The 12,614-nt window shown below is 46.6% G+C and overlaps 1 protein-coding gene across 4 annotated transcripts in view; it reads left to right on the top strand.

Annotated features, from left to right (window-relative positions):
* The window catches only part of LOC139056063 (uncharacterized), a 76,680-nt gene that overhangs the window by 35,457 nt on the left and 28,609 nt on the right, over nt 1-12,614 (top strand). Inside the window, exon 2 of one of the 4 annotated variants that reach the window (XM_070533892.1) lies at nt 11,180-11,293. The exons of the other annotated variants lie outside the window; for them this stretch is intronic. The gene's annotated coding sequence lies outside the window, so the exon portion shown is untranslated. The remainder of the gene's footprint in view (nt 1-11,179; nt 11,294-12,614) is intronic. 4 annotated transcript variants of the gene reach the window in all.

A 12,614-nucleotide genomic window follows, 5' to 3' on the forward strand; every position in this document is an offset into this window, starting at 1 on the left:
CTCTGCTTCTGCACGTCCTGCGTAAGTTGCCCGCTTGACATATTTTCATGGCTTGTATTTTTGAGAAATAGCAGCAACGTACTGTACCCTACCTTTAGCTTAAGCTTATTCAGTTTCCCCGCAGCCACTGTCGTGTAGTAGTGGAGTTTCCTTGCTTTCGCACGTCAACCCCCCCCCCCCCCCTCTCTTGTATGGGAACTAGCTCTTCTCCTCACCACTCTCTACAGTCCAATCTGCGTCCCCTCTGGCCTTGCACGTTAGTATAAAGGGTAGCGCTGCAGTTTCTGCAATGCTTCTGAGGGGATCCGGTCACGGATAATTACAGAAGTCTAACGGCTAATGCGGCGCCGGCCAGGGAGTTCCAGAGGCCATTGTGCACATTGTACGCCATTGGACATGTGCTTGCTGCAGTAAAACAAGGGAAGCGATGGAGCATGTTTTATTAGAATGTGAAGATATCTGCCGAGCGGTCGATTTAGGCACCTCCGGCCTCCTTGAAGCCCTTGGGTTCAGAGAGAGCAGGAGGAAAGCAAACATGTCCGCAGTAGGGGTTAGTAAGAGGCGATTGGAAGATTGGTGGATGAAAAGTAGGGAAACGACTAAAAAACGGAGGCGTACAAAAACAAAGTTCACAATAGCGGGTCAGAAAATCTGGTTATGGGAATCCATCGTGCGTTATTTTTTTTTCTTTTTTAACCAAGGTAGGATATTAGGTAGTATAATAGCAAGAGCTTGGTGGCGCAACCCACCGCCCCGTTCCGAAGGGGACGCTCATAATATCCATCCATCCGTCCAGCGGTGGGGGTGAAAACGAGTTTCTCCCGTCGCCTTTCCTCTCTGACTCCCGCCTGTCGTCTATGTGCACTCTCGGAACCACCCCTCGACGCGGTGTGCGGGACAGCAGCAGCCACAGCAGCAGCAGCAGCAGCAGTGGGAAGGTCGAAGGAAGAGGCAAAGAAAGCTTTGCTTCAATATACCATATCCTTCGCAATAGGGATTATTTGCACTCGCAGCCCTGTGAACGCCGGCGAAGTGAACGACAATACATGAAAACATGCCGTGCAAACGATACCACAGATTGATTACGACATGTGGAAGATTGTTGCCGCAAACAGCTACGAGTCTGCTCTATCCACCCCCTTCCGTGCAAGAAGTCGCTAGTTTGCACGTCACTTTAATCAGCTTATCGTGCAATAGCACTCTAGCTATTTCCTGTGGGTGATACATCTGTTTCGCGACAAAATACGTAAAGGCTTTCCGGTGAGAGATAAGGCCTGCGTCGCGCGTATTCCCATGGCAGACGTGAAAAAGACGCTTATCCGCAGACGATACGCACGGAGTCACTGGGAAGACACGGCGTTGCCAATTGATTAGAAGACAATTACGTCGTCGTCTCTCGCAGTAAGAATTTGCACTTTTTGGGAAATATACGTGGGCGCATCGTATGTCATAGCCCAGCAGCAGCGCTTCAAGGATACCAATGTTACGTTGGGTGCATAATGCGTGAAACAAGTTGGCAGCGAGGCGGGTATGTATGGTCAGGCTGCGCGTAGCCGATATTCGTTGTATAGGAGACAGAAGAATTTTGCACGTGACCATTTTAAAACTCAAAATTAACAAATGTGTCGGGCCTGCTAATGTCAAATTATTTCCAATACAATTTATTATCGCGTGATTGATTGATGTGCCAAGGTAAGGGAAGTGCAATCGAGAACGGCATGAAATTAGGTGGGATGATGAAATTAGGAAATTTGCAGGCGCAAGTCTGAATCAGCTAGCGCAGGACAGGGGTAATTGGAGATCACTGGGAGAGGTCTTAGTCCCGCAGTGGACATAAAATAGGCGATGATGATGATGGTGGTTGTTTGATTGATTGATTGTGAGATCATAGGCAGAGACAATGGCGGCACAGCGCTACCGCATATACTTTACTCAGTGTAACATGAGGAGTCCCCTAACTTTTCGTACCACAATCAATCAATCAATCAATCAATCAATCAATCAATCAATCAATCAATCAATCAATCAATCAATCAACTTAATTTCAAGAATAACTGTTCCAGACAGCACTCATTTGATTCAATTAAGCTGAAGCCATGCGACGGTGCCCTTTGAGATATCAGTTTGAACGCAGCAATACCACTTACAATGTCTAGCGTCGGTAAGGTGTAGCTCTGAGGTTAGGGCAGTATTAGTTTAAAAAAAGTTGCGTTTACAGGAAATATATTTGTGTCTGCTGCTAATGATTTCCTACTGTTACATGTACTCAATGCATGTTTAGACGATGTACACGTATATAGTTAACCGAAGCACCTACGTAGGCTGTGTCTGGTTTAGTAGTGTGGTGCAATTTACACAACCTCGGTAAACGCATTTTTATATGCACTTTATACTCCTGCTTAAGTTTCGGTATCCTTCTAAATATTATAATCACAACAAGGGAACCACGCTCCAAGGTGCTAACAGTGCACTACAATGACGAAAACATTGAGAAATTCGTCGTGAATTAAAAAAGTTAACAACAATTAATTGAGTTAACAAACTAGCATGCCGCTTAAACAAATTATTGTTACTCATGAAATGACTGCATGCAATTGTGCAAATACTAGCTGCTCGATAAGTAAGCGGTGATGACGCAACGGTGCCTCCAACAGCAAGATTATTCGGAATCGAAGTTTCAGAAGTTCTTCATGTATCGCCACCCTATGTGCACTCTTACTACAGTGTGCTGGTAGCTTTACTTTTTTGCCGGTGGTCCCTTTCATCGAGTTAACATTGTTATCAACACTATTTGGTTTTGGTGCGCGACGCGCTTTCCACCGTGTACCACATTGCCATATTTACGCCACTAGTGCTGCATATATAGCTAAGCAAGCAGAGCTCCATATTATCAGATTTTACGCGTGTCGCAAAATATGTGCACGTATTTCTATATGTGCACGCAAATATCTCTATATCCCTCTCTCTCCCCCTTCTCTCTATTCCCCTTCTCCCTTCCCCCCTCATGTGATAGCCAACCAGACTCTTGAATGGTTAGTATCCCTGCCTTCTTTATATCCCTCTCTCTCTCTCTGGTTTGACAATTACCGTGCATTCTTTGAAAACCGTCTCGCAACCGTCAATCCCGGCAGTGCACACCTGTAAGTGCCCTAGCGCTGTTCTATGTGCGCTGCTGTCGCGTTTGCGAAGCGCATCGTTTAGGCACCTTCCTGTCTGACCTATGTACTCATCATCCCACGAAAGCCAGTTCGGGTATACACGACCTTCTGCGCGCATGCTACACATACTGTGTCCTTGTGCTTTTTCTGCGCATGTCCGAGTCTTTCTTCTCTCACCGCTATTGCGTACTTTGCACTTTCGTGTAGCAATAAATACATAGGCCAGACAGGAACAGCGCCTGAACGATAGGCTTTGCGAACACGACAACAATGTACATATAGTAGTGCACGGACACTTTTAGAAGTACACCAGGCTTGCAAACCCATTAGCAAAGATTGCACAGTGGTCACCAAGCATTCAAACCGGATGACCAGAGAAATCATCGAGGCGGCAGAAATTGATCGCCTGGCATACATAGTTAAATGCGTCCCTGCGGCTTTGATGAGGTTAGCTAGATTATGCATGGTACGATCCACGGTTAAACAGTTATAGCATTTTTAGGCACGCGCCGTGCATTGACAGGTTCTTCGGTGCGTCTTGCACGTGTCACCGTTGTCACATCCTACTTGTTTCTTTAGAGATTCCTCGCCGTTTTCTTGTATTCACCCGACCGGATTCACGTCATACTTAGTCTACGTATGACCCTTCTGGTCAATAAATTCAGTTTAACGTTCGCGCTTGCTGTTATTGCCGCCTGAAAACATTGTGTTTGTCAAGTGTTGAGTCTTCGTTCGCTGTAGTTCGTGGCGCAAGAACCAACTGTCGCGGATTGCTGCACCAACTCACCCAAGCCAGTACAATATTCCTTGTAAAGTTGTTTCCCTCCGAAGCGTCCGATGAACGCAGTCGACCCTCTTAACAAATGTTTACGTCTTTTGGGGCTTATCTTATCCCCATAGGATAACAGTAATCTGTCTCGCGAGCCTTTTCCTTTCTTTAACGCTGCACGCCGTGCAATACGCTATCAGGTCACGAACAGCGGATGCTCGCATCAGCGTCACACCGCGTTCTTGACAGGAAAGTATAGCGAGCGTGCCTCGTTAACGAAAGGGGAAATTCGCGCAACATATATTGTTGTTTGGGTACAAGGTAAGCATTAAAAGGCGGGAATATTAGAGTGCATTGTTATTTACTTATGCATACTCGAAAATCTCGAAAATTTACATCGATCGGAAATCGTCAAAAAATTATTTTCGTATTCGAAAACTTGAGCATACGCACATTCAGCAACTATTTCTACGCCTCTCTCTAATAAACCAACCTTCCTTCGCCTAGAACGCCGATTAGATAAGGGGCGCCTCCCTTAAGGTCCTGCATTCCATTGGTGTTATCGCGCTACCGGTGTTACTTTGTGGCACGTATACCTCGGCGAAGAACCCATAGCGAAACGAACAGGGAATAATCAGCTTCAACAATCAGGTCGAGGACACGTTGCTCTCAAAGACGCGCTTAAATCCGCATCGACGAGACCAACGAGATATTGCCCCGCCCGTCACGACGCTGCGTTTTATATTTATTATGCATACAAATCGGTGCGAGATCCAGGTAATCGCGGTGAAGCCGTTTTGAACAACACCTTAGAGTTATCTGTCCGATATAGGCATATAACAAAACAGTATGCGTACGTCGAGACCAACACCGTTCGTTGTGACATCACTTAGGCGAAGGATCGTTTCTTTCACCGAAGCAACCAAAGGCGCATCCGAAGTCTCCGCCAAGCCGGAACGCAGATAAGTGACTCGCATGAAACAGCGATACGAGGACAACGCACAGTGCTGACGCTGCTGTCATATCACCACCGCTGTTGCATCAATTGTCTCCTGCGATTAATTTCGTATTTAACAATTAGTGTCACCGCGGTATCTCATTGGCGACGCCCCACCTGTGCCGGTCGGAAACGCGATGGAGGAGTAATGCCGTGCGCGACCGCGCGACTTCGAAATTACGGTTTCGTTCTGCGAGTGGTCAGCGGGAGTGGGCCGCAAGACGGTTCGTGGGGCACCGAAGACTCGCGAACCAATGACTTACGCTTTACTGCAGCGTTGCCTTTGGGTGTGATCCAATCCGCATCCCGTGACGTCAGGTGCGTGTGATTTTTCGTGTCTCGTAAAGAAAAGAATGAGTTTGTGTCATACATATACGGATATCGTCGTCGTATCGTCGTCGCCGATACAGATATCGGCGTCTCAGCGTATTGCGCATGTGCTGTGCGTAAACGTCCATTTTCTCAGTGAGCTTCAGTTTTTGTGAATTTCCGGCCCATCTTAATTAACCCTGTAATGTTCAACGTATCACATATGCTATGCTGGGGTTGATGCCACGAAACGCTGATTGAAGCGCGGGGAACTTAATGCAAAGCCCATAGTTGCGTTTTTGGTATGCTGGAAGGGAAGTTTCCGCTGGAAATAGCGTAATAAACCAATTACTAATCAATAAATAATTACTGTCTGACGCCTTTCTTTATTGGGATTTTGTTGCTTTCTTTGTGGAGGACTACGGTGGCTGTAGAGCCGCTATAGATATCTTCCAGTATTTTTACATATGGTTCATCTACACCCTGATTCCGTAATGCCTCCATGACTGCTGAGGTTTCGACAGAATCAAACGCTTTCTCGTAATCAATGAAAGCTATATATAAGGGTTGGTTATATTCCGCACATTTCTCTATCGCCTGATTGATAGTGTGAATATGATCTATTGTTGAGTATCCTTTACGGAATCCTGCCTGGTCCTTTGCTTGACAGAAGTCTAAGGTGCTCTTGATTCTATTTGCGATTACGTTAGTAAATAGTTTGTAGGCAACGGACAGTAAGCTGATCGGTCTATAATTTTTCAAGTCTTTGGCGTCCCCTTTCTTATGGATTAGGATTATGTTAGCGTTCTTCCAAGGTTCCGGTACGCTTGAGGTCATGAGGCATTGTGTATAAAGGGTGGCCAGTTTCTCTAGAACAATCTGTCCACCATCCTTCAACAAATCTGCTGTTACCTGATCCTCCCCAGCTGCCTTCCCCCTTTGCATATCTCCCAAGGCTTTCTTTACTCCTTCTTTGCATTAAAGAAAGGCGTCAGACAGGGAGATACGATCTCTCCAATGCTATTCACAACATGTTTACAGGAGGTATTCCGAGACCTGGAGTGGGAAGAATTGGGGATAAAAGTTGATGGAGAATACCTTAGCAACTTGCGATTCGCTGATGATATCGCCTTGCTTAGTAACTCAGGGGACCAAATGCAATGCATGCTCACTGACCTGGAGAGGCAAAGCAGAAGAGTGGGTCTAAAAATTAATCTGCAGAAAACTAAAGTAACGTTTAACAGTCTAGGAAGAGAGCAGCAATTTACAATAGGCAGCGAGGCACTGGAAGTCGTAAGGGAATACATCTACTTAGGGCAGCAGTGACGGCGGATCCGGATCATGAGACGGAAATAATCAGAAGAATAAGAATGGGCTGGGGTGCGTTTGGCAGTCATTCCCAGATCTTGAACAGCAGGTTGCCATTATCCCTCAAGAGAAAAGTATATGATAGCTGTGTCTTACCAGTACTCACCTACGGGGCAGAAACATGGAGGCTTACGAAAAGGGTTCTACTAAAATTGAGGACGACGCAACGAGCTATGGAAAGAAGAATGATAGGTGTAACGTTAAGGGATAAGAAAAGAGCAGATTGGGTGAGGGAACAAACGCGAGTTAATGACATCTTAGTTGAAATCAAGAAAAAGAAATGGGCATGGGCAGGACATGTAATGAGGAGGGAAGATAACCGATGGTCATTTAGGGTTACGGAGTGGATCCCAAGGGAAGGGAAGCGTAGCAGGGGGCGGCAGAAAGTTAGGTGGGCGGATGAGATTAAGAAGTTTGCAGGCACGGCATGGCCACAATTAGTACATGACCGGGATTGGTGGAGAAGTATGGCAGAGGCCTTTGCCCTGCAGTGGGCGTAACCAGGCTGATGATGATGATGATTATGATGATGATGATGAAATAATTACTGCAGTAAATAATTTAGACCCGAAAAATAACATTTCCTTCTTTTATCTGTCTGCAAGTGTATTCTACGTGGCCAGAAATAAATGTAAGCAATTTGTCCCAATTTTCCTTGATGTGAAACTGTGTCTCGTCATTACACGGTTTCATATATGGGAATAATTCGCAGTCGATAAATCTTGCGGCACGGTGGGAAAACTGGACGCGTATGTTGAAACGCAAGTGCCAATTTCTAGCGAGACGCGTAGGCTCTTCGCGAAGATCCTGTTTTTGCAGCTGTTCGGGAAACTGATTCTTCATATCTTATCATACGTAGAACGATAGAGGGTACATTATAGCCTCGAGACATGCGTTAATGTTAAATGTGAAACTAACCCCACTGGCTAAGCGCATTGGTGTTGACTAAATGACTGAAGGTGGTCTCCAATATTACTGTAACATAAAAATAATGTCCTCACCGATTATTAAGACGTTTATCGTATCTCAGCCAGTGCCGCAGAAGCTTTGAAAAGTGCATAGATTCCCATAACTTAGAGCGAAAAAAAAAAGAGTATGAAACAGACGATTGCACTGTATAGTTTCGTTTTGTGCCTGCATGTTGTCTCTTCCTTAACGTGCATACATAATAAATAATTGCTGCTTATTTACTCAAAACAGCCTAGTTGTGGACAACGCATAAAGCGTCATCCGAAATTTAGCAGGGCTGCCAAGCTGGATTGCGGGATGTCATCGCGTACCACTCAAAACACTACAACACGTTCTTAACTGCTGCGACAGCAGTTAAGTGTTCCAGACTGCCTTGCCCCATCTGTCCGTCCATTCCATTACGCTGACGACAACTGCTGTCGTCACCGACGGTATTGTGTATAGTCGCCATGCCGTTTTCTCATCCACAGCTTCGCCATACGCCCAAGAAAAAAAGACTGTACAGTCGAACGCCTTTATAACTAACTGCTTGGGGCTTTCTAAATCATTTGGCATACAAATCACTTCGTTGTAAAGGTTGCGCACTGAACCACTCACAGTACGACCGAGACAGAATTATTCCTTCATTATACAGGTAATTTCGTTGTAGAGGCGTTCGACTGTAGTCAGTTAAAATTAAAACATATCCCGGGGGTTTTACGTGCCAAAACCTGATTATGAGGCACGCCGTGGTACGAGGCTGCGGTTTAATTTTGAGCGCCCTGTGCTCTTTAAATCTAGAAATACACGAGCGTTTTTGCATTTCGCCGCCGTCGAAATGCGACCGTCGCGGCGGGGATCGAACCTGTGACCTCGAGCTCAGCAGCCCGTCATCACAGCCATGCACTACGTGTCAAGAATGAAGGAGAGGCTGCTTTCAGAAAAGCGTGAAGCGCTTGCCATTGATCCTTCCGTGCTTCGAGGAACATTTGTTGAAATCCATGTGGCGCGATTGGAACAAACACGAATAACTTTGCATCGACCACCACGGGTGCCTACGCTTCTTTTTTTTTTCCCTTCTCTCTCGAATGATTGCCCTGCGGCAAACGTAGATTTAAAGAATACCAGGAGGTCGAAATTAAACCGCAGTCTCCCACCAGGGCGTACCTTGTAATCAGATCGTGGTTTTGCGCGTGAGACCCCAGAATGGCGGGAACCATAGATCCAAACACAGATCTGCGATACCATGGCGGGCGGCTTTTCTGTAGTCCCACTTTTGACAGGTAAAAGCGCCTTGATGAGTGCAGTCCGGGACAATTCGACAAGAGATGCGGTAGGTTTGCGAGAACAGCTGGGCGATCGAGGGCTGAAGGTTACTGCTTACAGTGACAGGTAACTGCTGACATCAGTGCAACACCTACACGTATCCTGCTTAACGCAACCTCCTCACAGCGGGAGAGTCCAGACGGAAGTGCTGATCTTTACGGAGTTATCAATGCTCGTGTGGAGCATCGGAGGACTTTTTTGACATATATACTTGATCGTGGGGTGTGCTTGGAAAAGTGGCAGTGGATATTACATCACTGGAGGTTGATTACTGCAGCTGCGCCTGCCTGAATGTGTCCTGGTGAAGATTAATAGGGTATATCCTCCCCGTTAGATCGTGCTCCCATGTATCGGTCGTTAACGCACCATCCCGAACTGTCAGGTAAATGTAATGGTAATGCGCACCTCTGTCTGCACATTGCCTGCCCTGCAGGTGGGAAGCTCGGTCTCCCGATGTTAAGATTTTGAGCAGAAGCGAAGAAACTACTGCACGCGAACTTTTGGACGCTCTCTATTAAATTAAAGATCACGCACCGATTGCGCCAGTGACGCGTAAATCTGTACATTTCGAAGCGAGAGTCGATGTTTCGATTTATATATTATATCATTCTTTTGCCGTGCCGAACTTGTACGAATGCGCATCATTCTGGACGTTTTCCTGCTCGGCTGAGGCACGCGAATAAATCAATTGCAAGTGTCGTGCCCGTGGTGTTCCGTCCTCTGTTCTTGGTGCGTTCTTTTTCAACTTCCCGCTACAGTGGCCTCAGCAGATATCAACCAACTTGCACAAGAACAAGTTATAACGAGTTTAGTTCAAGGAATGGTTCGATCCAACAGAGGGGAGGCCGTGGTGAAAAGCGCACATGAACAGCAAGATCTCAGAAGTGAGGGACGAAGAAGACAGCTCACCAAACAAACGGCTTGCTTGAAAAGGTGTTAGAAGAAGGATTTCACTAACTTTGCAAAAAAAGTACATCCTCGCCAGTTCTTGGCCTAGTCTCCAGAATGGGTACGTGTCAGTGTGACACGACCGGTAAGGAATCCTTAAATGTAGCTAGATGAGTGTCGTACTTTTAAGCACATACATTTGTCATCACCGCTCCTCCCTCGACAAACATCAGACATCGCCTGCGTTCCTCTGACACTGTTGCGTGGGCAACTCTCACTGCGTATTCGCTAGATTTCATGTTTGCTTTTCGGCATAGCTTGTGTGCAGTGCATAAATACAAACATTGCGTGAAATTAAAATCATGACCTTTGTGGTAGATAAGCGTAAACATTGCCTGAGATTACACGGTGCGTAGGATGACACTAAACACAATTGCAAGCATGCAGCCGTAAATTGTGCAGCACTTAATTAACCACTTCAGTAGATTGCATTATGTGGGCTGGATCTGCATAACAATTTTTTTCTCTAAAAATTATAAGTCATCGCCGGAGATGTTCCGACGAACGTTGCCTGAAAAGCACCTGTTAACTCATTCTATACCGTTCATTCTTAGTTTTTCGGAACGGACGCGCTGAGCTCGCGAAACTTCCACGTTTCCACGTGTATATGCTCTGGACGCCCCTGCGGCGTCAGTTATCTTTGTCGAAATGCAGTTATCGCATCCTACCTGTACGAACCCGTGCACTTGGTGTGTGGAAACTTACACGTCTATAATCACCGGCACACCTACCTCGGGAGGCGTAAAAACTTCCATGGGCACTTCCTGCGTGCTTGCGAGCATTCCACGGCCAACACCCCTTGCAGTATATGGCTTTACAACGGCTTTGCATAAACACGCTTGCGGTGTTGTGCGAACTTATCTCTTACAGAAGTTTGTTGTGGTGCTCTTTTGAAGGGACGTGTTTATGACTACCCAGTATCTTACCATTCTTACTTTTTTTTGCCTCTTCCTTCCGCGTTTCCACTGCTCTTACTGCTTCTGCTGCTTTTGTCGCTGTCTCGCACGCCGCGTCCGGAAGTGGTTCAGAGCGTTCATATGCATGGCAGGAGCGTGGCAGACAAAAAAGGTGACGCGAGAAACTCGTTTGGACCTTGCCATCGCGTAGTCAAGATGCCTTCTGGAGCTTCCTAGCCATCGCCACAATACCTTCTTGACGGCTGTGATTATCCGTGGCCTCCCGCAAAAGCATCGCAGAAACTGCTGCGCTTAACTTTGTACCAAGGCGCAACCGCTGTTCCAGAAGGGGAGGTAGATAAAATGGTAAAGTTGTGGCAGGAAGAGAAGGCGGAGAATGGGTAGAACCGACGCAGTCACGAAACGATTGAATGACAATCTTGTCACTCTTCGCTCGCAGTTCCCACACATGGGGGCCGGGCGGGAGAGGGCAAAGGCGATGTGAGAAGGCGAGGAAACGCTACCACTAGACACGACGGCAGTTGCGGACAAACTGGTTTGATTTAAGTTCAAGGTATGGTACGGCACCTTTCTGCTATTTCTGAAAAATAAACCCCGTGGAAATTTGGCAGACGGATGACTGATGTAGGGTGTGCATGCGCAAAGCCGCATTAAAACACCGTATAGCGTCTAAGCGACACCGCGGAAGCAGGAGCATGTCAAATCAAAACTTATGTGCCTGCCGCGGCAGCCTTATGGCTTTATGGCGTTGCTCGAGGAGGCGGGTTCGATCTCGACCGCGGCAGCAGCACTTCGACAGAGGCGAAATACGAAAACACTCGTGCATTTAAATGTATGTGCACGTTAAAGAACCCTAGGAGGTCCAAATTAATTCGGAGTTCGCCACTATGGCATGCCTCATATTCCGATTATGGTCTCGGTACGCACCACCCCATCAATTAATTAAAGTTTAACACTTCTGGCACGATGCGATGTGCCGCGTGAGGCAATGACATTGCTAACCTTCTCGGAGGCTATGAACAGTGGCGCACAACAACGACTCAAACAAGCACGTCTCGCTGTGCGTACTGCACTCTACGCAGGAAAAGAGCAGTTGTGCGCGTGGTAACGTGTAACATCGACTCACCCTTATCGTATTGCACTACACACAGAAGAACTTAAACATCCGCCCTGAACATCGCCGCTAATTACCGTCAATCAAAACAAACAGCACCGAAAGATTCGCTTACATCGATCTTTTTGGTGCGCTAAATACACGTATCCTTTCCACTTGTTGGACAAGTGTTCAAGTTTGTGTCTTCAGTAGGCGAGTGTGCGGACGCTCTGTGACACTATGGAATAAATTTTAGAACAGAGAGAGAGAAAGAGGAAGGAATGATGCATAGAAAGACAGACAGGTTAACCAGAGGTAGCTCTAATTTGCTACCCGGCATTGGTGGAAGGGGTAAAGGGATCAAAAGAGAAATAGAGCGGAATGGAGGAGAGAGAGAGAAAGAGGTGCGAGTACAAACCAAGTAACTGCGTTCGCTCCACAAAGCGGTACAGGGCGGCGCTCTATCATGAAGGCCCGTAGACCACAGGAACCTGAGTAGCGTGAATTAAGCCTTCTGCGCAAAAATGCTTTGGGAGCACTAGCCTGGAACTTGTTCTGATAAGGTGGAAGCTTGGGCGAGTTGGTGATTCAATATCGATATGTGTGCGCAGCGCAAAAAGACGAGGACTGAACGAAGAACACAACACAGGCGCTGTTTAAATGAGCGATTGAAAGAGCATTTTTACGATACCTACACCGCCGTGCAAGGTTATCTTGGCATTCACTGCAGAGACTGCCATTGTGACGATGAATTTGAAAACTGCGTCGTAATCTCCAAACA

This window comes from Dermacentor albipictus, chromosome 2 (genome assembly GCF_038994185.2).
Source record: "Dermacentor albipictus isolate Rhodes 1998 colony chromosome 2, USDA_Dalb.pri_finalv2, whole genome shotgun sequence".
NCBI lineage: Eukaryota > Metazoa > Arthropoda > Arachnida > Ixodida > Ixodidae > Dermacentor > Dermacentor albipictus.